This window comes from Pseudophryne corroboree, chromosome 10 (genome assembly GCF_028390025.1).
Source record: "Pseudophryne corroboree isolate aPseCor3 chromosome 10, aPseCor3.hap2, whole genome shotgun sequence".
NCBI lineage: Eukaryota > Metazoa > Chordata > Amphibia > Anura > Myobatrachidae > Pseudophryne > Pseudophryne corroboree.
In genome coordinates, this window is record NC_086453.1 from 265,672,477 (window position 1) to 265,699,379 (window position 26,903).

The window sequence follows — 26,903 nt, forward strand, 5'->3', positions numbered from 1 at the left end:
TATAACAGAATCGCTTCTGGATATAGCAACTATGTACGTGAGGATTATCTATCCTATTGCATATGTATGTTGCTTTCAGTGGTGCTTCCTAGACTCAGGAAATATCAAACAAAAGGGACCAAAACAGAGGATTGGAAAGTAGACTCTTGTGTGGGAGCACTCTAATTCAGAGGATTTAGTACATTATATTAAATACTGATAAAAATCATAACTTAATTAGGGTTTTTTTTAAAGTGAATCAAATAACTTAGCGAAAGTATAGAATTAAATAAAATATAATTTGTGGTAAAAATGCCACAATATATAGAAAGCCGGAAATTGATATATGTGGCCAATTGAATTAGTTGTCACACAATTACACAGTGTTTCTCGTGTAATATATATATATGACCATCATTTATTCTGCAGATATCCATTAAGGATCATTTTTAATGCAGAGAATTAAATCATAGGTCATATGGATCCGGGTGCCAAGTGGTATTATCGCGAGTGACACTCAATCAGGCAACAACATTTCTTGCAGTACCAGGGTGTTCCAAGGTGGTCTCACATCCAAGTACTAACCCGGCCCTCTACTGCTTAGCTTACAAGATCAGAAGAGATCGGGTATCTCCAGTAGGGTATGTCCGCAAATATTGGGCTTGCCTATTTTGTCACTCCAAAAGTGTGTATACTGTATCCACTGAATATCCACAGTAATATGGATTGAAAGCACATGTAACGTCAATACCGAAAATATGAGAAAATATGTAATTATCTATTTGATATACATGTGACACATTGACCATAGACAAGATACACGGGTAAGTTGGAGGTCTCTTATGTGGAAAAATTCATAAATACCACATGCATTCCAAAACAAGACTTGCCTTGTACCCATAAATAAATAATTAGATCACCAATGTGGCCGTTTTGGATATCATATATCTATGTGCCAGGTACAATTACTCTGCACATATAATCCTGCAACTATGGCAGAAATAAAGCAGTGGTATATAGAGAGGCAACAATTATGGCAGAGCCTTCACTGTTTGGGTACTTTATGCTGAAATGTAAACCCAGCAATTACAGTGAGGTATATCCGCGACCGTTATGTTGCCCCTATGCGCTACTGAAATTAATGTATATATAAATCATGAAGCTGAACATAACTTGGTTATGGTGATATCAAAAAACCCTTACAAAAATATAAGGAAGGAAAATTCTATGGCTGAAAAAATAGTTTTTTTCTACCATGTAACTCACAGTGACATAGTAGAGCCAACTAATAACAATAATTTCAGTAGCGCATAGGGGCAACATAACGGTCGCGGATATACCTCACTGTACTTGCTGGGTTTACATTTCAGCATAAAGTACCCTGGTACTGCAAGAAATTTTGCTGCCTGATTGTCACTCGCAATAATACCACTTGGCACCCGGATCCATATGACCTATGATTTAATTATCTGCATTAAAAATGATCCTTAATGTATATCTGCAGAATAAATGATGGTCATACATATATTACATGAGGAACACTGTGTAATTGTGTGACAACTAATTCAGTTGGCAACATATATCAATTTCCGGCTTTCTATATTTTGTGGCATTTATACCACGAATTATATTTAATTTACTTCTATATTTTCGCTAAGTTATTTGATTTACTTATAATTTACTCCTACAATTCAGTTTAAAAAAAACCCTAATATAGTTATGATTTTTAGCAGTATTTAATATATTGTACTAAATCCTCTGAATTAGAGTGCTCCCACACAAGAGTCTAATTTCCAGTTCTCTGTTTTGGTCCCTTTTGTCTGCATATACCTATTGCAGTGTTGCATCAGCAATACCTGCGGTTTGCTATTGGCAACCTTCTTTTTCAATTCCAGGCCTTGTCTTTTGGTCTGACGATGGCTCCAAGAATTTTCACCAAGGTCATGGCGGTCATGACGGTTCTACTCCGCTGTCAGGGTATCAGGATCCTGCCGTATCTGGATGACTTGTTGATCCTGGCGAACTCTCCAGGGGTTCTCCTCTGTCATCTGGAACTGACAGTCCAATTCCTGCAAGCCCACGGGTGGCTCATCAACTCGAAAAATCTTCCCTGGTCCCTGCTCAGAGTATGGTACACTTGGGAGCACTATTGGACACCCACAATCAGCGGTTGATTTTGTCTCAGGAGAAGGTCCTGAAACTTCACGACAAGATAAGATGCTTCCTCTCTCGCCCACGTGTTTCGATACACTCGACAATGCAAGTACTAGGCCTCATGGTGTCGGCTTTCGACATGGTGGAGTATGCTCAATTTCATTCCCGCCCTCTGCAGAAGTTGATACTCTCCGAGTGGGATGGCCTGCCTCACCGAATCAGGACTCACATGGTCTCCTTGACTCCGGAGGTCCGCCTGTCACTGAGTTTGTGGCTACAGGACCAGCAATTGAGCAGGGGTCGTCCCTTCTGGATCTCCAACTGGGTCCTACTGATGGCGGATCCCAGTCTGCAGGGCTGGGGCGTAGTGTTGGAGCAACACTCTCTTTTCATAATCGGTGGACCAGGGAGGAATCTCTCCTCCCGATAAACATTCTAGAATTGCGGGCAGTGTTCAATGCGTTGACTCTAGCCCTGCCTCTGGTACAGAACAGGCCTGTTCAAGTACAGTCAGACAACTCCAGTGGCGTACATAAATCATCAAGGCGGCACTCGAAGCCGCAAGGCAATGATGGAAGTATCAAATACCCTTCGTTGGGTGGAACTCCATCTGCCAGCTATATCGACAGTGTTCATTCTGGGAGTCCTCAACTGGGAAGCGGACTTCCTCAGTCGTCAGGACGTACATGCCAGAGAGTGGAGTCTTCATCCGGAAGTCTTTTAACTCCTAGTGGACAAGTGGGGCATACCAGATGTAGACCTAATGGTGTCTCGACACAATCACAAGGTTCCGGTCTTCATTACAAGGACAAGGGATCCTCAAGCAGCGTTCGTGGATGCACTGGCAATTCCATGAAACTTTCGGCGGCCGTACGTGTTCCTTCCGGTGTCACTTCTGCCCAGGGTGATAAGGAAGTTCAAGCAAGAAGGAGGAATACTACTTCTAATCGCTCCGGCGTGGCCCAAGCGGCATTGGTTCTCAGACCTGCAGGGTCTCTCGATAGAGCGTCCTCTTCTACTTCCGCAACGCCTAGACCTCCTCGTTCAGGGCCCTTGTGTCTATCAGGATTTGGCCCGGCTGGCTTTGACAGCGTGGCTCTTGAAGCTTCCGTACTGAGGGCCAATGGATTTTCTAAGGCGGTCATTCAAACTATGTTAAAGGCCCGTAAACCGACGTCTGCTCGGATTTTTCATTGGGTCTGGAATTTTTACTTTGCCTGGTGTGCGACCATTATGACGCATACAATTTCAATACTGCCAATGTTTTGGCTTTCCTGCAACGGGGCCTGGACTTAGGCCTTCGTCTGGCCTCCCTCAAGGTTCATATTTCTGCCTTGTCGATATGGTTTCAGAGAACAATTGCGACTCTGCCTGATGTTCATACATTCACTCAGGGTGTTTTACGGATTCAACCTCCCTATGTACCGCCTGTGGCTCCTTGGGATTTGTCTGTTGTTCTGGACGCCTTACAAGAGTCTCCGTTTGAACCTCTTGAGTTTGTGGACCTTCAGTGGCTTACTCTTAAGGTCTCGTTCTTGCTGGCTTTTGCCTCTGCTAGACGGGTTTTAGACTTGGGTTCCTTGTCCTGTCGGTCACCCTTTCTGATTTTTCACCGTGACCGGGTGGTTCTTAGAACTCGCCCTGGTTATTTGCCAAAGGTGGTGTCGTCTTTCCAGATTAACCAGGATATTGTGGTTCCGGCATTTACCTCTCCAGGTTTGTCCTCCAATAAACGGTCTTTGGACGTGGTACGGGCTCTTCATATTTATGTGAAGAGAACAGCTTCTCTTAGGAGATCTGATTCCCTCTTTGTTCTTTTTGGTTTTCACAAACGTGGCTGGCCTGCTAATAAGCAGAACTTGGCCAGATGGATTAGAATGGTGATTGCACATGCTTATGTACAGGCTGGCCTTCCAGCTCCTGCTACCATCAAGACCCATTCTACTCGGTCTGTTGGACCTTTTTGGGCGGCCCGCCGTGGTGCAACCCTTGAACAATTGTGCAAGGCAGCTACATGGTCCTCAGTGAACACGTTCATAAGGTTCTATGTCTTCGATACTTCCGCCTCCCAGGATGCCTCCTTTGGACGCCGGGTTCTTATGCCCGCTACAGTGCGTCCCCTGCCATGATGAACTGCTTTAGGACATCCCCGATGTTATCCCTGTGGAACCCCAGTGTACCCCGCTGCAGAAAAGGAGAAATTTCTTTCTGCGAGGTAGACGGGATTCCACAGGGCGCCCATCCTGACGCACTTAGCTTCTTTGGGTTTGTATGAAATTAGCCACTGGTACCTTCTCCTGTCGTGAGAATGTAGTATATGTGTTACTAACTGTTGTCGTCTCTCTTACCTGCTACTGCATTGGACTGGTTAATGAAACTGAGCTCCAGTGCCTGGAGGCGGGGATATAGAGGAGGTGGCGCTAAGCATCCTGGGAACAGTCAAAGCTTTTAGCCTGTTGGTGCCTCGGATCAAGATCCAACTCTATACCCTGATGTTATCCCTGTGGAACCCAGTGTACCTCGCAGAAAGAGATTTAACAAAGGTAAGTTCTTACCATAAATCTCCTTTTTTATATATATATATATATATATCTCCTTTTATATGTATATATATATATATATATATATAGTAGCTGTATGCGGATCGGCACTCACCTAGCTGGTGTTACTGTGCTCCGGTGCCATCTGGAAATCCATTGTTATCAACCCCTGCAATCCATACAGCGGCACTCAGAGTCTTAAGTAGATGTATAAAAAGTGCTTTTTAATAAATCATAACATCAATTTGCATTCCAACGTTTCGGGGCATACGCTGCCCCTTTTTCAAGGTGAGCAAACAAGAAGTGAATGTGAAACAAAACAAACGTACCTTTATGTGTGAAGGAGACCCGTGGGCGGGAAGAACAGCTGTGTGCAGAGGAGATCGTGAGCTTCCGTCCAGCTGAGTGTGACGTGTGTGATCTGCCGGCTGTGACTCCGTTGTCGCGCTACTCGGCACGGCTCTCGGGGGTTGCCATGGTTACTTACCAGTAACCGGACGTGACACGGGATTCCTGTTGTGGTCATAGCAACCAGGACACTCCGTATGCTCGTGTCCAGAGCGCGATCACAGTTCACAGCTGTAAAAATATAATTGAGTGTGGAATCAAGTGTATCATATATATGATGATGATCTGTTGCAATATAGAGAAACTAAAGAGCTGGATGAACTATGTAGTTTGTGCTGTGTATCTGCCCTATAAAGAAATAGATAATTCGTAGGTTATTGACAGGCAGATCACGCGGCCAGTGTTATACATGAACACTAATGTCTAAGCGTTAATGTCATGAATGAGAGAGTATCAGTCTGATGTGAGTGATGGCTGATTATCTTTGTATGTTCTGACTTTAAATCAGTATCTATATGTGCGCAAATCACTCACTGATATTCAATGTATAGCTTATGACCTATCCAGCCATGTTTATCTTGAGAAAAGAAAAAAAAAAAAAAAAAAGAAAAGGGAAAAAGAAAAAAGAAAAGAAAAGAAACAAGGAGAAAAAAAGAGAGAGAGAGAGGAAAAAGGACAACACCGAAGGGATAACGTGAATTGAAAACCAATAATGCTAAAAAATAAAAAAACAATAATTCAAAAACCAATATTTCATAAAACAAGAATTCAAAAAACACTCCACTGTATCCTATCATTGAGGCCCATTGGTCTGGTGGTATTCAGTTTGTACTGCCATCGTGCTTCTAGCTTTAGTAGGGAACCGGCTCTGTCACCTCCTCGAATCCTCGTCGGAATGTGGTCGATAATCTGAAATTTTAATTCGTTCAGCGAGTGGCCCCTCTCCATATAGTGTCTGGCTACTGGTTGTTCAGACTTTCGTTGGCTAAGCGCCATTTTAACTGCAGACCTATGCATCGCGAATCGTTCCCTGGCTGTACGCACTGTCTTGCCCACATACTGCAAATTGCATGGGCAGGTGATTAAGTAGATGACATGCGTAGTAGTGCATGTGAGGACATGCCGTATGTTGTAGGTTCGACCAGTTTCGCTGGAAGCGAATGTTGCACCTGTGGTCATGTATTTGCATGTTTCGCATCCCAGGCATTTGTAACACCCGGGGCTTTTTGACAGAAACGTGCTGGGTGGAGCAGGCTTAAAGCTCGTGATATCTGTGTGTACCACGACGTCTCTAATGGATTTGCCCTTAGTATGACATACCAGGGGTCGTTTCTTGTGCAATGTGGGAAGATTCTGGTCGGTCGCTACTATGGGCCATAAAGCTCTCAGCGCCCTGGGTATTACAGGGCTAGTGGTATTGAATTTAGAAACGAAAGGTATAATTTGAGTTGCCTTCTTAGGCTGTGGTTTCAAAAGTTCCTCTCTTCTACTACTGGCCGTCCTTCTCTCCAAATCCTGTAGCTTGTTATGCTGATATCCTCTATGTACAAACCGCTGGGTTACGTCTGTAAGTGCTTCCTTGAGCATATCGGGATTGCTGGTAATTCTAGCTGCCCGAACGTACTGAGATTTTGGTAGGCCTTTCTTTAGTGCCACTGGGTGGTGGCTATTGTACCTTAGCAGCGTGTTTTTGTCAGTAGGTTTATGAAACACATCTGTTTGTAGTCCATCAATGGTGATTGAAACATTGACGTCCAAGTAATTCAGTTGTTTGGCGTCGCTTTGAGCTGTCACTTTGATGGAAGACGTCCTGTTGTTAATAAATCGGATCATTGCCTCAAACTTGTCTTGTCCACCCGTCCAAAGGATAAATACGTCATCTATGTACCGTGAATAGTGAAGTATATACTGTGAAAATTCATTGTTCATGAAGAACATGTGTTGTTCCTCTTCCATCATAAAGACGTTTGCAAAGGACGGGGAGACGTTACTTCCCATGGCACATCCACTCCGTTGGCAATAGAATTTGCCGTCGAACAGGAAGTAATTGCGTGTTAACGTTAGTTCGAGTAGTGTAAGAAAGAGGTTGTGATCCAGTGACTTCATACCTGATTGTGATAAGAATTGCTTCATTGCTGCTAACCCCTCTTTGTGGGGGATGCTTGTGTACAAGCTGCAGATATCTAATGTGCATATTAGAGTATCTGGTGGTACCGTAGTGATGGATTCCAATTGATTCAGAAAGCTGGTGGTGTCCTTCAGATGACGGGGTTGTTGACCAATAAGTGGTTGTAGCAGGCTATCCAAAAATATGGAAATAGGTTGATAAATAGATTTATGTGCTGAGATTATGGGCCTGCCAGGCGGATTCATCATGCTTTTGTGTATTTTTGGCACCGTAAACAAAATGGGTACCAACGGGAATGGTTGTTGTAGGGCCTTGCATAGCTTCTGAGATATAAATTGGGATTTGACGGCCATGTCCAAAACGTTGTCCAATTCCTTCTTAAACTGCATGGTGGGATCCATCGTCAGTGTCTCATATACTTCATGATCCGCCAGTTGTCTGTATACCTCCGTCTTGTAATCGGTCAGATTCTGAATCACAACTCCGCCCCCCTTGTCGGCTGGGCGGATCACAATGTCTTGGCACTCCCCCAGTTGTTTAAGTGCTCTGTATTCAGATTTAGATAGGTTGTAATGAATGTTAGTAGCGGCAGCGGCATACTTGGACACTGATTCATCAACCAACCGTGTGAAGGTTTTGATGGAAGGGTTTGAGGAAGGTGGATCGAATTTGGAGTCACGCATGGTGTTTATGAACTCTTGATGAGGATCTGGAGGGAGCTCGGAGACATGGTCTTGAAAATACTCCTGCAGGCGTAGTTTTCGGGCAAATTTGTATAATTCGGTCTGCCAACCGAGTTCGTCAAACCTAGTGGTGGGAACAAATGATAGGCCATAGTTGAGGACCTTGGATTCCAGGTCACTCAACGGCCGAGCTGAGAGGTTGAAAATCACGTCTTCTTTCTGGTGGAGGTGTTTCTGGAGCCGCGTATTTTGTTGTCCCCGGCGGGTGGGCGTCCTCTTACCTTTGCGCCTGCCTGATCGGCAGGCTTTGTCGGTAAAGGGGTATGGGCGTGATCGGATGGGCCTTCAGAATCGACTATTGCGAAGTCGCTGTCGCTGTTGGAAGTTGCTGCTTCCTTTGGGCGCTCCTCCCTTCGCCTCCGCCAGCTGTTTCTAGATCTATAATTATATGGTTTGTGGTTACCTGGCTCTCCCCCGGCTAACCATCTGTATACCTGGTTGTTCTCATAATCCTCCTTCACCACTGTTTGCTTCCCTCTCTTGAACTTGATAAGTTCTTTCTTATGAAAATCGATTTGTGTCTGTATTTTCTGTACCAGTTGTTGGTTGGTTTCTGCCGATAACAGGTGTCGATGTTCCTCTTCAAATGCTTGTATCTTGTCTCTGGTGATTTTAAGCTCCCTCCCCGCTTCCTCAATGACAAGTAACATAAGGTCCATACTGCACTTGTTTAATATCCCAATCCAGCGGCCACAAAATTCCGTATTGAATCGGCCTATGGTAGGGACATTACGCACGCGAAATCCTCTGGGAATCATTTTCTCGCGGTGATAATTCGAGAGGGAGATGCCATGCATCAGAAAGTCCAATTCTCTCTTTTTTAATTTAATTAGGCGATGTTGCACATCCTCCATGCTAAGTTCTTCATCGGCCTCTGTGAGTTCTTCCGTGAACAGTAACCGGTCTGCGTCGGCATTGGTAAAGCTATATTGATTGGCCAAGTTGGTCACTTGTCCACTCTGGCTGGATGTTTGAGACATTTTATACACCAAATGGTGGATAGTGTTAAGTGGGCCCTGTATATATACACTTCGTATTAGAGAGTGTCTAAAAAATTGTCAATAAATAAAAATGGTTGTTCCTTAAGCAGTCAAAAAAAGCAGGAAAAAACAGAAGAAAACAACAGAAAAGACTTGTTCCATAGGTAAAGTGATCCTCGTGCTGGTGATGAAATAAAGTGCCAGTGCTAAAGTGCTGTGCTTGACTCCTGTGGCTCCTTCCTCACAGACAGGATATGTACTTAAATGCAAGCCAAAGAAATAATGATCCGGGGGTGCCTTATCCCAAAAGGCCATGGGGACCGAGGTCTCCAAAATAGTCCATAGGTAGTAGCTGTATGCGGATCGGCACTCACCTAGCTGGTGTTACTGTGCTCCGGTGCCATCTGGAAATCCATTGTTATCAACCCCTGCAATCCATACAGCGGCACTCAGAGTCTTAAGTAGATGTATAAAAAGTGCTTTTTAATGAATCATAACATCAATTTGCATTCCAACGTTTCGGGGCATACGCCGCCCCTTTTTCAAGGTGAGCAAACAAGAAGTGAATGTGAAACAAAACAAACGTACCTTTATGTGTGAAGGAGACCCGTGGGCGGGAAGAACAGCTGTGTGCAGAGGAGATCGTGAGCTTCCGTCCAGCTGAGTGTGACGTGTGTGATCTGCCGGCTGTGACTCCGTTGTCGCGCTACTCGGCACGGCTCTCGGGGGTTGCCATGGTTACTTACCAGTAACCGGACGTGACACGGGATTCCTGTTGTGGTCATAGCAACCAGGACACTCCATATGCTCGTGTCCAGAGCGCGATCACAGTTCACAGCTGTAAAAGCACTTTAGCACTGGCACTTTATTTCATCACCAGCACGAGGATCACTTTACCTATGGAACAAGTCTTTTCTGTTGTTTTCTTCTGTTTTTTCCTGCTTTTTTTGACTGCTTAAGGAACAACCATTTTTATTTATTGACAATTTTTTAGACACTCTCTAATACGAAGTGTATATATACAGGGCCCACTTAACACTATCCACCATTTGGTGTATAAAATGTCTCAAACATCCAGCCAGAGTGGACAAGTGACCAACTTGGCCAATCAATATAGCTTTACCAATGCCGACGCAGACCGGTTACTGTTCACGGAAGAACTCACAGAGGCCGATGAAGAACTTAGCATGGAGGATGTGCAACATCGCCTAATTAAATTAAAAAAGAGAGAATTGGACTTTCTGATGCATGGCATCTCCCTCTCGAATTATCACCGCGAGAAAATGATTCCCAGAGGATTTCGCGTGCGTAATGTCCCTACCATAGGCCGATTCAATACGGAATTTTGTGGCCGCTGGATTGGGATATTAAACAAGTGCAGTATGGACCTTATGTTACTTGTCATTGAGGAAGCGGGGAGGGAGCTTAAAATCACCAGAGACAAGATACAAGCATTTGAAGAGGAACATCGACACCTGTTATCGGCAGAAACCAACCAACAACTGGTACAGAAAATACAGACACAAATCGATTTTCATAAGAAAGAACTTATCAAGTTCAAGAGAGGGAAGCAAACAGTGGTGAAGGAGGATTATGAGAACAACCAGGTATACAGATGGTTAGCCGGGGGAGAGCCAGGTAACCACAAACCATATAATTATAGATCTAGAAACAGCTGGCGGAGGCGAAGGGAGGAGCGCCCAAAGGAAGCAGCAACTTCCAACAGCGACAGCGACTTCGCAATAGTCGATTCTGAAGGCCCATCCGATCACGCCCATACCCCTTTACCGACAAAGCCTGCCGATCAGGCAGGCGCAAAGGTAAGAGGACGCCCACCCGCCGGGGACAACAAAATACGCGGCTCCAGAAACACCTCCACCAGAAAGAAGACGTGATTTTCAACCTCTCAGCTCGGCCGTTGAGTGACCTGGAATCCAAGGTCCTCAACTATGGCCTATCATTTGTTCCCACCACTAGGTTTGACGAACTCGGTTGGCAGACCGAATTATACAAATTTGCCCGAAAACTACGCCTGCAGGAGTATTTTCAAGACCATGTCTCCGAGCTCCCTCCAGATCCTCATCAAGAGTTCATAAACACCATGCGTGACTCCAAATTCGATCCACCTTCCTCAAACCCTTCCATCAAAACCTTCACACGGTTGGTTGATGAATCAGTGTCCAAGTATGCCGCTGCCGCTACTAACATTCATTACAACCTATCTAAATCTGAATACAGAGCACTTAAACAACTGGGGGAGTGCCAAGACATTGTGATCCGCCCAGCCGACAAGGGGGGCGGAGTTGTGATTCAGAATCTGACCGATTACAAGACGGAGGTATACAGACAACTGGCGGATCATGAAGTATATGAGACACTGACGATGGATCCCACCATGCAGTTTAAGAAGGAATTGGACAACGTTTTGGACATGGCCGTCAAATCCCAATTTATATCTCAGAAGCTATGCAAGGCCCTACAACAACCATTCCCGTTGGTACCCATTTTGTTTACGGTGCCAAAAATACACAAAAGCATGATGAATCCGCCTGGCAGGCCCATAATCTCAGCACATAAATCTATTTATCAACCTATTTCCATATTTTTGGATAGCCTGCTACAACCACTTATTGGTCAACAACCCCGTCATCTGAAGGACACCACCAGCTTTCTGAATCAATTGGAATCCATCACTACGGTACCACCAGATACTCTAATATGCACATTAGATATCTGCAGCTTGTACACAAGCATCCCCCACAAAGAGGGGTTAGCAGCAATGAAGCAATTCTTATCACAATCAGGTATGAAGTCACTGGATCACAACCTCTTTCTTACACTACTCGAACTAACGTTAACACGCAATTACTTCCTGTTCGACGGCAAATTCTATTGCCAACGGAGTGGATGTGCCATGGGAAGTAACGTCTCCCCGTCCTTTGCAAACGTCTTTATGATGGAAGAGGAACAACACATGTTCTTCATGAACAATGAATTTTCACAGTATATACTTCACTATTCACGGTACATAGATGACGTATTTATCCTTTGGACGGGTGGACAAGACAAGTTTGAGGCAATGATCCGATTTATTAACAACAGGACGTCTTCCATCAAAGTGACAGCTCAAAGCGACGCCAAACAACTGAATTACTTGGACGTCAATGTTTCAATCACCATTGATGGACTACAAACAGATGTGTTTCATAAACCTACTGACAAAAACACGCTGCTAAGGTACAATAGCCACCACCCAGTGGCACTAAAGAAAGGCCTACCAAAATCTCAGTACGTTCGGGCAGCTAGAATTACCAGCAATCCCGATATGCTCAAGGAAGCACTTACAGACGTAACCCAGCGGTTTGTACATAGAGGATATCAGCATAACAAGCTACAGGATTTGGAGAGAAGGACGGCCAGTAGTAGAAGAGAGGAACTTTTGAAACCACAGCCTAAGAAGGCAACTCAAATTATACCTTTCGTTTCTAAATTCAATACCACTAGCCCTGTAATACCCAGGGCGCTGAGAGCTTTATGGCCCATAGTAGCGACCGACCAGAATCTTCCCACATTGCACAAGAAACGACCCCTGGTATGTCATACTAAGGGCAAATCCATTAGAGACTTCGTGGTACACACAGATATCACGAGCTTTAAGCCTGCTCCACCCAGCACGTTTCTGTCAAAAAGCCCCGGGTGTTACAAATGCCTGGGATGCGAAACATGCAAATACATGACCACAGGTGCAACATTCGCTTCCAGCGAAACTGGTCGAACCTACAACATACGGCATGTCCTCACATGCACTACTACGCATGTCATCTACTTAATCACCTGCCCATGCAATTTGCAGTATGTGGGCAAGACAGTGCGTACAGCCAGGGAGCGATTCGCGATGCATAGGTCTGCAGTTAAAATGGCGCTTAGCCAACGAAAGTCTGAACAACCAGTAGCCAGACACTATATGGAGAGGGGCCACTCGCTGAACGAATTAAAATTTCAGATTATCGACCACATTCCGACGAGGATTCGAGGAGGTGACAGAGCCGGTTCCCTACTAAAGCTAGAAGCACGATGGCAGTACAAACTGAATACCACCAGACCAATGGGCCTCAATGATAGGATACAGTGGAGTGTTTTTTGAATTCTTGTTTTATGAAATATTGGTTTTTGAATTATTGTTTTTTTATTTTTTAGCATTATTGGTTTTCAATTCACGTTATCCCTTCGGTGTTGTCCTTTTTCCTCTCTCTCTCTCTCTTTTTCTCCTTGTTTCTTTTCTTTTCTTTTTTCTTTTTCCCTTTTCTTTTTTTTTTTTTTTTTTCTTTTCTCAAGATAAACATGGCTGGATAGGTCATAAGCTATACATTGAATATCAGTGAGTGATTTGCGCACATATAGATACTGATTTAAAGTCAGAACATACAAAGATAATCAGCCATCACTCACATCAGACTGATACTCTCTCATTCATGACATTAACGCTTAGACATTAGTGTTCATGTATAACACTGGCCGCGTGATCTGCCTGTTAATAACCTACGAATTATCTATTTCTTTATAGGGCAGATACACAGCACAAACTACATAGTTCATCCAGCTCTTTAGTTTCTCTATATTGCAACAGATCATCATCATATATATGATACACTTGATTCCACACTCAATTATATTTTTACAGCTGTGAACTGTGATCGCGCTCTGGACACGAGCATACGGAGTGTCCTGGTTGCTATGACCACAACAGGAATCCCGTGTCACGTCCGGTTACTGGTAAGTAACCATGGCAACCCCCGAGAGCCGTGCCGAGTAGCGCGACAACGGAGTCACAGCCGGCAGATCACACACGTCACACTCAGCTGGACGGAAGCTCACGATCTCCTCTGCACACAGCTGTTCTTCCCGCCCACGGGTCTCCTTCACACATAAAGGTACGTTTGTTTTGTTTCACATTCACTTCTTGTTTGCTCACCTTGAAAAAGGGGCGGCGTATGCCCCGAAACGTTGGAATGCAAATTGATGTTATGATTTATTAAAAAGCACTTTTTATACATCTACTTAAGACTCTGAGTGCCGCTGTATGGATTGCAGGGGTTGATATATATATATATATATAAATATCTAGATAGATAGATACATACATACATACAAGAACAGCCATTATCATTGCCCCCCAGACCCCCCCAACCCCCCCCCCCACTCCTCCCCCCCTCCCTGGCACCATCTCCCATAAACAGCATAGCCACCATTATCCCCCCAGCATCAAAACAGCAAATCACCTCCCCCATACATAAACAGTACGTGCACATCATTCCCCCCGGCAACCCTTCCTCAGACAGCCAACGTAGCACCAACACCCCCCTCCCCTCCATAGACAGACACAGCACAGGCCGCCTTCCCCCACCATAGACAGACAGCATAGCACCATCACCCCCCTCCCCTCCCTAGGCAGACAGGACAGCACCATCAACCCCCCCCCCCCCCCCCAATAGACAGCAAAGCACCATCATTTCCCTCTCTCATAGACGGAAAGCTCATGGGCACCTGCGCCATCATTCTCCCTGGTCAAAACTTCTGGTTACCGCTATTAGGAGTACTGGCGCTCGCCCCCAGCTTATGTTTCACCTTACTTTGCTCCACGGAGTTACAGAGTCAGTGCCAGCACGCTGGCTGGGAGTGAAGTTATAAGCAAAGTTACTGCACCAGCGCCTCTCATCTCTCACAGGACATTGCAAGAGGAGCTGCTTCCCCTGCATGCCAACCTGAGCGGCCATCCTCAAGACGCACAGGGAGAGTGGCACACTGCCAGGCTGAGCTCCAGACATGTTACCGGGGAAAACAATTGCTCAGCTCCTTGGCGAAAGATTGCCAGCCAGGCGGGGTTTCTAGATACTCAGAAACCCTTCCTTCCCCCTCTTGCGTGTGCGTATACTGTAGGTACTGTAGTAGCACCAATTCACTGTGTAAATGGTGTTTACCTTGCTGTTTCGATACCCATGTTATGATACGTGATGTTGCCAAGTGGTGCTAGCATGGCAGCAGAAACATGCAAATACAAATAGGACACCAAGGGTTGAGATTGTTTATTTACCGGAACTGGCCTCAGATCAGTAGCATAGATTGGGTATGGAAATCTTGTCTCATCTCTGCCTGTTTAACAGCTTGATTATAACTGCGTGTTGTCTTTCTGAAGGGATTCATGCAGAGTGTGCGCTGTATAAATGAAAACCTAATGGTTCGTTCTGAAAAAAAAAGGGAAAGAAATATGGGGAAAAATGCATTTATGTTAGATGATTAGAATCGTGCTCGGAATTGTCTCCCAAAACACGAAGGTTAATTTGTTGTGACATCCGCAACATTTTAAGTGGCTGCTGTGTGTCTCACGCTGAGCATGATTTCTTAGTGATCTGTCAGCATTCAATCAGAATAAGACCCAAAATAATTCTATTTGCAGACCTGACTCAGAAACGTTCCTATTTCTGCCTGCACACAGCAAGCAGCGAACATTGGCTAACGTCATCACACCGCCAGCACCTTCCGCACTTACGCACTGGTTATTTTTATAAATATGGAAAAGTAACTAGGAGTTTGGATTTTTAAATACATGTAAAGATTTGTGCATGTTTCGGGACTGTTAAAGAGATATCGCCCGTTTGCTTTGTATTTCTAAGTAATACTTTAGGTTTCTGCCTGCAATGTCAAGACCAACATACTTCTCTAGTTGGTTGGTCCACATGTCACATGATATCTGTCTTCTGGTGTAGATCTGCAACAGAATCAATGCCCTAAACCTGTAATGATAATCCTGTATCCGTCATTTTTAATACACATTATGTTTTGAAATGATGCTCTATTTTTGTCATTTGAAGCATAAAGAATAATGGTTTATATGTTTTTCTCACAGAATAATTTAAGATGCACAGAATTAATCTTTAGTATCAAGAGTAAGTAGGCACTTTGGGCCTAATTCAGGGGTGTGGATCATTAGATCGACAGTGTTTAGGTCGACAGTCACTAGGTCGGCAGGGTTGGAAGGTCGACAGGGTTTCTAGGTCGAAGTGCTAGGTCGACAGGTCAATAGGTCGCCATGAGGGTTTTTTGGGGGGTTTTGGTGTAGTTTTCTTCGTAGAGTGACCGGGAACCCCAATTAGTGCACCATGTCCCCTCGCATTGCTCGCTTTACTCACCATGCTTCGGGCAGATTACTGTTCCTATCGTAGTCCACGTGGATCGATAAGTATGAAAAAGTTCCCCCAAAAATTTATTTTTTTAAAAGTGCATGTCGACCTTTTGACCTGTCGACCTAAACATTGTCGACCTAGGCAGTGTCGATTTTCAGACCGGATCCCCTAATTCAGAGCTGATCGTAGATGTGCTAAAATGTGCACAAAGGGCTTCAGGCTGTGATCGCTGCCGTGCAGTGATCAGGTCTGAATTAGGCCCTTTGTCCTAAGCTACATTCACTGTACAGTCCATGTGGATTAAGCAGACCACAATATAATCCTGTGTTGATGAATATTATTGCTGCATTTCACCCTTGCAATATGTGAGTAAGAATTGGGACAGCCTTATTCAGGCTTCACACAGGGACAGTGGGCCTTATTCGGCTTCAGTTGCAATTCTGCAAAATTGCTAATCAGCTGATTATCGGGTGACTGCGCATGTGCAAAGGCCAAAATGCGTTTGCAATTCGATCGCAGGCCCAGCAAAGTGTGGTCGCATAACAAAGTAACCATTAGTGGGAGGATACATGGCGTTTGTGGGGAGTGGTTGGGAAAACGCAGGCGTGTCATGGCCGTTTTTGGGGCGTGCATCTGTCGGGTGTAGTATGGTATGCCGGCGGCCGGGCTCCCGGCGACCAGCATACCGGCGCCGGGAGCCCGACCGCCGGCATGCCGACACCGTGGTGAGCGCAAAGGAGCCCCTTGCGGGCTCGCTGCGCTTGCCACACGCTATTTTATTCTGCCTCCAGAGAATATATGCCGGGTGTCGGGATTCCGGCGCCGGTATACTGTGCGCCGGGATCCCGACATTCGGTATACTGAAGACCACCCCATCTGTCGGCATCTGCGATTGCTGTAATTGAAAACACAGCACCGCTACGACTACAGCTGCTGATATCCTGCGTTGGCATGGGTCAACTGGAACTGTCGATGGTGGGCGATGGTTTCCATTTTCTGGGTATGCATCGCCCTTATGCAAAGGCATACGCAAATTTGCAAATGCAGCGGTGGGTGTCTTTCCTTTCCGGGTGACTCTTCACATGCATTTTATGGCATAAGCAGAATTGATACAAACGGAATTTCTGTCTCAGTAGCGATCCAAGGTCCAGTGAACGGTTGGTGAATATACAACAGTTGGCAGTACATGCCCCATATACAACAGCATGTAAAGCATAGTTCAGATTTTTTTCTGAAATGATAATTGTAATAAACAAGTAAACAAAAAAACAGATTTACTTAAGTAAAAATGTATATTTATTTTATATCATTTTATACAGAACATGACCAAAATGAATTGCCTTTATGAGATATACTGTATCTGTTATATAAAGCTGTAAGGCTTGTCTTTAATAGCTGTCCAGTAGTTAGCTGGAAGGAAGCTGCTCTTTCCCCTTACAGCTCTCACTAGCTGCTATCTGCTCCCAGTCACAGTCTTACTTTTACATGCAGCCAGCACTGTACGCATTAGGACTAATCTGAGTCCTGTCAGCGTATGTAGCTGGGAGCGGACGTTTGAGAGATGATAGATACACCTTTTCCACTAGCTTTAAAAACACGGGTAAATGCGCGGGGGCGCGCATTTACCTGTATTTTTTCCTAGTGGAAAAGGGTCCCCCTGCAAATTCCTGGATCAAGTGATCCGGAAATCCTACCCGGGTAGCTTGCCGGGTTGAACACGTGTTCAACCCGGTAAGCTGTGTAGTGTGAACGGGAGCCGCGTTGATGCGACACGGCTCCCGTTCACATTAAATGGAAGGGCGGCGCTGGGAGATCATGTGATCTACCAGCGCCGCCCCTGCCGCGTCAGCAGCAGCGTCATCAACCCGGCAATATGCCGGGTTGGTGAGAGCTGTGGGAAAGGTGGCTGTAGCACGGGTCGCAGCCGTGTCTGGCTCCCGGCTGCGACCCGTGCTACAGGTGGAAAAGGGGTATTAGTGAGAAGGAGGGGGACAGAGATGAGAGGGATGAAAAAGTGAGGTGGAAAGGGAGAGACAGATATTAGAGAAATAGATGGGGGGGGGGGATAGTGTGGAGGGGGACAGATGGCAAGCTGAGGGAATACATCAGTTAAGGCTTGGAGATGGCACCTTCCTACTCCACTGCACTCCTGCAGCTCCACCCAACAGGGTAAGGGGGAGAGAGATCAGAGATGCAAGTGGGGTGTGACAGAGACCGAGAGATGGGGGGGGGGGGGGCACTTAAGGGAGACAGGGTTGTGGCCACACTAGCTAACAACCTGGCAAATGACAGTAGAAAATACAATTCTTTTAGTTTATTTATATAGATGCTTGCATTTAGCTTTTGTATATATTAATGAATAGTTTTTTTTTAATAAATATGCAACTGCGGCACTTGCGTTTATAATATAGATTAATTTTAGCATGTTGTTTCGGGATGTCCTCATTTTTTCTTCTGTACAGAGTATTTTATTTTATTCTTGATGTACAGATGTATCCTCTCTCATAGTTGCTGCAGTGACGTTAAACAGCCCTTCTAGTCGCACCTAGTCATGAGCGTGTTTACGAACTCCGGGTGTCTTTTCGTGGATTTTCCCCCAAAAAATGCATGTTATTTGCATGCGGCTATATCTGCATACAAAATGCTAAGTTGCAGTGTTTTCAACACTGTAACATAGCATTTTGTATGTAGATACAGCCGCAGTTGCACATATAATTCTAAACAACAAAGTCTGCATAGTGTTGCTAATACAAATTAGCAAAACAGACACATGGCGTTAGCAGAGTTGCATGGGAGCTGCCGGCTCATTCACGCCAGGCATCTCGCGGTTTGTGGCGTATTGAGGCTGGATGTATGAGGACACATCTGTATGTGGCCTGTGCATCCATGTGTGTCTTTCTGCTTCTGTACGGTTAAACATTTTTGGTTATGAATTTCCAGTGGAGTAGTTGGTTGATTTTGAGGAGTGCCTGTGTTCTAATCTTTTAGGGGCCTATTTATTAACATTGACATCACTCCAATGTACAGTATTAAAGGGCATTTGGAGAAGTTTTCATGAAAAACTGCTCCAAACCCTTTAATTGTAATTTTTTTAGTAAGCCACATCGCATTCCCCATACTTATAATGGGAAATGCGATGTGGCCGAATCTACAAAAAAAAAAATAATAATAAAAAAATACCGCAGTGTGCCCTGTGATAATCTCGCCAGCTCAGGGTGGCGAGATCACAGGGCAGTACTGCAATCTGCACCCTTTGCCCAGCTTTCTCTGCCCCCTGGGAGAAAGCTGTGCGGGGACCTGGCTCCACTGATTAGCTATGTGTGTCCGATGACAGTGCTGACTTTGTGTGTGCAAGCTGATAGTGTAAAAAAAAAAAAAGAAGTTACCCCATATGATGCGCTGTGACCCTGGTGCAAAACGGCAGCTCCCTTTACAGCACCGCGAGTCACAGCACAGAAGAAGGGCCCGGCAGCGCACAGCGGACACCGGCTCCTGGGACTGGTAAGTATGAATCGGGTAGGGGTGCTTTATCCGGCACGGGGGCAGTCGAGAAGGTGGGGAACCTGGCGGCGCATGAGCAGCAGGACATCTGGGTATTTTTTACGAAAAATACCCTGATAATGCTGAGAAGAGGCATCGCATAGACAGAGCTAGATTGCAAGCTCTGTCCCTGCATGCGATAATTGATACATCCATGCAATGTACTCAATTATTGCAGTGCGAGTTTGTTCGAGTTTATCACCTGTCATCCGCGTCATCAGATGCAGATGGTGATAAATAGACCTCTAAGTGGTATGTGATCATTTATTATGAGAAATAACAGAAGTCTTAGGAGACTGTAGATGTGTGTTATGCTGGAACTCTCTGGTAGTAACATCACCAATATTTCTTATCAGGTTTCAGCTACCAAGTCTGACAATTGTGTGGATGAAGTAGATAACGTGGATCTTTTCTTTCTTCTCTCTAAATAAATAATCATAGGTAATCTCCTGATTTTCAGTATTTCTAAGGTCCAAGACCTGACACACTGCTTTGGCTAGATCATCTACTCCCTGAACACATATTCCCTTCCTCTGTTAAGTATACTGGATCCTCAAAATCTTCCTAATCTTCTTCCTTATCCATCTCATCAGACTCACAAAAACTAGACAGATGAAACTGCTCCATGAGCTGTCGCTTACCCATTTTTGGCCCAACTAAAGACAGTTTCTCTAGCAAAGAGGATGTCTTTTCAAGACCTAAAGTAGACTTCTCCATTTCCTTCACCCAAGATGGCACTTCTAAGGTCCCTAAAGCCTCGGACCCTGATAACTAAAAAAAATAACCTCTGTCTGTGTCTAACCTGAAACGGAGTATCAGTTACTTTATTACTCTGGCGGGACACAAAATGCAACAATTCCGCTCATAACTGAAGCTATGGATAGAGCCAAAGACAAGCTCTTCCACAGGGCCAACGGAGACCTCAGAAGGTGGTCGTGGGTCATGAGCATCCTCGCAGGCAGCACAGTGAGCATGCAAATAAGGAGATGATTCAACAAAACATAGTAATATACATTATTTACACAGCATTCATAGCGAAAAAATACATAAATATTTAAATAGAAATAATATTTGTCAAACATTTATCACAAACTTCCAACTACGTCATGTCACTGAGAGGAGCTTTATAGCAGTCATCACTGATCATCCTATCAGCTCTACCATCTGCTGCATCTCGTCCAGGCTGCCTGATGGTCAGCCTTACCTCATTGCTTTACCCATTTGGTTAAGGGTAGACCCTGGGTACTTCTCTTCCATAATCTGACCCTTTGAGTAGAGTGAGAGAGTATCCAACCACCCCACCCCCCCTTTCACTATGCAGGGTGGCCTAGTCCAGATGCACAGCTGCCAGCCGATGTCCTCTGTAATGGCCAGCAGTGTCTCCTCTTGAATGTGGCTACTGCCGCCACACTGCCACTAACTTTGCACTCACTTCCATCACGTGTCTGGCAGCGGGTCCCAGCATGCACTTGCTTTGGACCGCGGTTTCTGCTGACGGATTTCTGCTAACTGGGCATTTCATGAGCAGGATGCACTTGCACCCTCACCCGTTCTCCATGACCACCAAGACTGCCAGTCACCCTGTGGACCACCGTCACCCACATCCTTCCTCCAGCCGTGCACTAGAGCCATACAGCAGTCCCGATGACCTCCGGTTGTTGCTTTGTAGGTAAGGAGAGAGGCGGTAGAGGGACAAAAAATAAAAGTTAAAGATAAAAAGAAAAAAAATTATAAAAGCTAGTGCTGCTCTACTTAATTTTAAAACTGAGGAAGGGCTGGGAGGGAAGGAGCTTATATACTACAAAAAGTTCAGATATTAGGTGCTAGCTCCTCAACCTTTGCTTGTGCCCTTAGATGGAGGAAGGAGAAATGTAAATGTTATTTTCTTCCATTCTGCCATTGGTAGATATGAAACCGATTTGCTGTGATATATTCAGCAGGACAGCATTGTGGCACATAAAATGTTAAAATTCAGTTACTATATATAGATTTTACATTCTTACTATTTCCTCTTGCCAACCTCTCACATAGTTAATTGTAGTATGGTGTAACAAGAAGTACGGCTAATGAGACTTTAATAAGCTCGCTGGTGGGGACAAAAGAGGAAGAAAGTACCAATCTGAATTTTTGGCCGGCGGTCCCTGCTTCATAAACCAGGCTTTGTCTTTCCTCAACTTGCTCATCCATTGTCAGTGTAATAATGTTGCGCGTCTTCTATCTTTTAACAGCCATGTTTCCCTAAGAGTGGGTAGAACACGGGGAGAAGCGTAGCTTGTTACCATCCTATTCAGGGCCTGTCTTGTGAGTTCAGAGCGTAGCTCCACACGTTGCCATCAGAAGCGCATTCAGGATAAATCAGCACGGGCTAAAAAACTCTGAAAAGCTCGTCAGCCCCATTGTCAAAGGCTATTAGAGGAATGGTACAGATTGGATCAACAGGGAAGGAGAGGGGAGTAATTCTAACGTGCACTTTTTGGCTTGAGAACTACTGCGGGAAAGCTTCAGAACACATTTTTCAGCAGGTTGAAATGTCTGCGAGGATTTAACTCTATGTAGCAACTGCAAGTTGTGTGCAATTGCTCATGGAGATTAAAGATAAGCCTTTACATTGCCCAGTAATTAAAAGAGCTAAAGAACACCTCAAATGAGTGCTTATGTACAGGTTGGATGCCTTTTGCATATAACCTAAAGTCTGAGTGTACTGCCAAATTCTCAAGAGAGCTCTGTAGGTTATATAAGGAGAAATAAAAAAAAGCTTTCCTTTAGCAGGAATATTGCTGGAAGGTTTTTTCCATTACGTTTGGGAAAATAAATGGCTTACTGCATAACTCTCAGCATCTTCAGCAATATATAATGTCTGGCTTGCTAAAACACAACCCTTGAATGCTGTGTTTTCATGCTTCTGTTTGCATAGAAAGAAATTGTACAACCGACCTTCTTCTTATCACCAGAGGAGGTTATGCGACATAAGAATAAATATGCAAATTGAACTGTATATTAGCTTGATTTGAACTGAAACAGATAGCTCCAAGATGATGCTCAAATAAGAATTTATTTAAAAAAAATGTATTTGCATAAACTTCACCCAAGCCCCTCCCTTAGAACACGTCATCACTGTTGCACACACACTTGGCACTGGTACACGTGGCATTGAAGGGGCATCACTCAGTGCAGGGCCGTCTTTTCGTATGGCTCAGTGGGCTCTTGCCCAAGGGCCCCAGGAGTAAAAGGGCCCTAGGCTGATAGCTGAGGGTCCCCTCTTTCCAGGGGTACCAGATTTTTGAAAATCGGCCATGGGGACCTGGAGATATCTGACTTCAAAGCAGTGGTCCCCATCCACGCCTGTGAATTGTTCTTCCCAGCCAAATATCTCTGGTTCTGTCTGACTTAGAGTTTTTCTGAGGGTATACTCCAAAAGCCGGGACTCTCCCCTTTCAGCGAACACTGGCAGCTTGTCTCTACTATGCCCAGAACCAGAGATATCAGCCTTCCAGCAGCTGGTCCCTGCTACAGCTCCACACGCATAATATGCAGTTTTATATTTTCATTGGTGGATTGCTCTGGCTCCTGAACTCTGATCCCCAAGTCCCCAGTACCTCCTGAAAGATGGGACTCTCTAGTTATTTTTATCCCATTAAAACTAAGAAATCTATTTCCAGGAACCGAAGATATCTGCAGTCAAGCAAGCAGCCCTCCCACCAGAAAATTATGAATATTAAGCCCTTTCCGCTATCGACCCCTCCTCTGCGTATTAAACACCCCCTACCACCCTGGAAGTCATGTACCAGGGCCCTTTCATTCAGTCCAATGCCCCTTTCTACAGTTTAGTGTTCTCCCTCCTGCCCCATCTGTGCAGTAAAGGAGTAATTAGCATAAATTATTTCTCCATGTCCTACATGCTGAGCGAAAGATAGAACCCCCTCTACCGCCCGCAGGACATCAAAGCTGCCACTGATAGCACTTCCCACCCCTACCGCTGATGGGTGGGTAGGGGCCCCAGTGCATTGCTGTGCCCAGGGGCCTACACTGCTGTTAAGATGGCTCTGACTCAGTGGGACATAGCGTCCCAACTGTCATTGAATTGGGGCAAAAATCCTGAAGCATGGTACACTCCACTCTAGTCTGAACTGTTCTGCCTTTATCGGGAGTTTTGGTAGTTCCAAGTTTCCATGAAGGGACCTGAAAAAAAAGATTAGTCTCTGCTCCATCAATGCTGCGAGAACCTTTACTGCTCACACATGGAAAAGAGTATGTATGTGAGCTGAGCCCAGGGAAAGCAGAATCTGATTGGTCTGATCTACACTATTGAAAGCCAGGAGTGCAGACTTTGGACCATGTTTCTCAGGAAGAAAGTATTTTTTATACTGTATGAGGTTTCTAAAAATTGATATTCTTTGGCGCCTTCTCAGACAATTATATTTTTGCACAACCCCAGTGCAGGCCATAGGTTGCTGCCAGTCACAGTGAGGTTTTTTAAGGGGATATCCTTTTGGAGTGGGCATTTCCTCCCCCTCCTTCCCTCTGTCTCCCTCACTTATAGCGCTTTTGCAAGGTTGCTTGGTGCCACTAGCAATGCCCCCCCACACAAAAAAAATAAATAAGAAAGACCGGTTTCCTAAAACCTCACATGCTTTTGCTTTGTGAAATAAATGACTCTTCCCTTCTCTCTATGGCAAGGTTGTTGTCCAGAAGCTTTGATGTCTGATGTACAACAGTATCCAGGCTCCACTGCTGCCCAGGGGCAAAAGCAATATTTATAGTGGTGCGGATTTCAAAATATTATCCTTAAAAAAAGAAAAAGAAAATTGTGACCATAAACAGGCACCAGTTGACTATATGTTGGCTATTTCTCAGATCCTTTGAATAAGTGTCTGTTTACCGCCAGAAAACATTAAGGGGGAATTCAATTGAGGGCGGGAAACTAATAAGGCAATTGTAAGTTTCCAATTAGCTTAATTTATTCAGTAATTACTCACCTTTCCGAAGCAGAGTCCGGAGCCGGGTTTCCAGAAGCAGCGGTGAGTGTAAGTATGTGTGTGTGACCCTCCCATGACATATATTCACCCCCCCACCTTCATGCAGCAGTTGTGCGAACTGCATGTCCCAGCAGTCCCAGAGCCTCCCAGCAGCCCCCACCCCGGTGCATGGATGTAGTGGAGACCACTGGAGAGGTGACTATAATTTTTATTAGGTTTTTTAAATCGTACTATGGGGTTTTCATTGCGGAGAAACCTGCAAGTACTTTTTTAATTGAATGCCGTGGGCATCAAGGGTGCGCATAACCACGGTAATCCAAAATGGGTTTTTTTCTGTCTCGCTAAACCTCACGCCCAATTGAATTTCTCCTAAAATGTAAATTCCTAATCAAGGGTGTGGGGGGGTAAGTACAAGAAAATTGCTGACATCCCTCCTCTGTCCAACAGCTTTTCCTCACATGTTCCCTCTGCCCAGCAGCTTTTCGCTCACATCCCTCCTCTGTCTATCAACCATTCCACACATGCCCCTCTACTTTACCATTACCACTGTAGCCCATGCAGGAAAGTGGGAGATCACACTCCTGGCCCTTATTGGTTACATACTGACTTGACTTGTGATATGCCTACAGGTCTTCAGCCCTAGCCAGCCCCCCTGAGCTGGTGCTTAGGCTGTGTAGTGCTATATTTGTGAAGTATTCCTCAGTGTTAATGTTGTCAAGGATTTTCAATTTAGTTTTAGTCACTTACTTAAAATTTGACTAAATTAAAAGTCACATTTTAGTCTTTTTTCCCCCCGCTCTCTTACGTCCTAGAGGATACTGGGGACTCCATAAGGACCATGGGGTATAGACGGGCTCCGCAGGAGACATGGGCACTATAAAGAATTTTAGATGGGTGTGCACTGGCTCCTCCCTCCATGCCCCTCCTCCAGACCTCAGTTAGATCCTGTGCCCAGAGGAGACTGGGTGCATTACAGGGGAGCTCTCCTGAGTTTCTCTGAAAAAATAATTTTGTTGTTAGGTTTTTTATTTTCAGGGAGCACTGCTGGCAACAGGCTCCCTGCATCGTGGGACTGAGAAGAGAGAAGCAGACCTACTTAAATGATAGGCTCTGCTTCTTAGGCTACTGGACACCATTAGCTCCAGAGGGTCGGAACGCAGGTTTCACCCTCGCCGTTCGTCCCGGAGCCGCGCCGCCGTCCTCCTCACAGAGCCGGAAGATAGAAGCCAGGTGAGTATAAGAAGAAAGAAGACTTCAAAGGCGGCAGAAGACTTCAGATCTTCTCTGAGGTAACGCGCAGTGGTAACGCTGCACGCCATTGCTCCCACACACAACACACACTGCAGGCACTGATGGGTGCAGGGCGCAGGGGGGGCGCCCTGGGCAGCAATTATAAACCTCTAGGACTGGCTAACAGGCATATATAGCCTGCGGAGGCAGTATATATTATAATCCCCCGCCAGTATTGAAAAATTGAGCGGGACCGAAGCCCGCCGCTGAGGGGGCGGAGCTTGATCCCACAGCACTAACCAGCGCCATTTTCTCCACAGCACACTGCAGAGAAGCTGGCTTCCCGGACTCTCCCCTGCTGAACACGGTGACACCGGGCAAAAAAGAGGGGGGGGGGGGCGCTTGTAAGGCGCAGTGAGTGTATATATACATATAATTATATAAAAGCGCTGTTTATCTGGGAATTGTGTTTCCAGTGTCAGTTGGCGCTGGGTGTGTGCTGGCATACTCTCTCTCTGTCTCTCCAAAGGGCCTTATTGGGGAACTGTCTCCATATAAATATATCCCTGTGTTTGTGGGGGTGTCGGTACGCGTGTGTCGGCATGTCTGAAGCGGAAGGCTCATCTAAGGAGGAGGTGGAGCAGATGATTGTGGTGTCTCCGTCGGCAACGCCGACACCTGATTGGTTGGACATTGGTTGTTTTAAATGCAAATGTGACTTTATTACATAAGAGATTAGACAAAGCAGAGTCCAGGGATAATACAGGGAGTCAATCAATGGCTTTGACGTTGTCACAGGGCCCTTCAGGATCTCAAAAACATCCCCTATCCCAAATAGCAGACACTGATACTGACACGGATTCTGACTCCAGTGTCGACTACGATGATGCAAGGTTACACCCAAGGGTGGCCAAAAGTATTCATTATATGATTATTGCAATAAAAGATGTTTTGCATATCACAGATGACCCCTCTGTCCCTGACACGAGGGTATGCATGTTTAAGGAAAAGAAACCTGAGGTAACCTTTCCCCCATCTCGTGAGCTGAATGCGTTATTTGAAAAAGCTTGGGGAACTCCAGACAAGAAACTGCAAATTCCCAAA

General features: G+C 45.2%; 1 protein-coding gene and 1 pseudogene across 6 annotated transcripts in view; one reads left to right on the top strand and one right to left on the bottom strand.

Moving 5' to 3' along the window:
- ALG9 (ALG9 alpha-1,2-mannosyltransferase) overlaps positions 1-26,903 on the top strand; it is a 579,895-nt gene that overhangs the window by 393,726 nt on the left and 159,266 nt on the right. The window lies entirely within an intron of this gene.
- On the bottom strand, positions 515-634 carry LOC134968426 (5S ribosomal RNA; annotated as a pseudogene).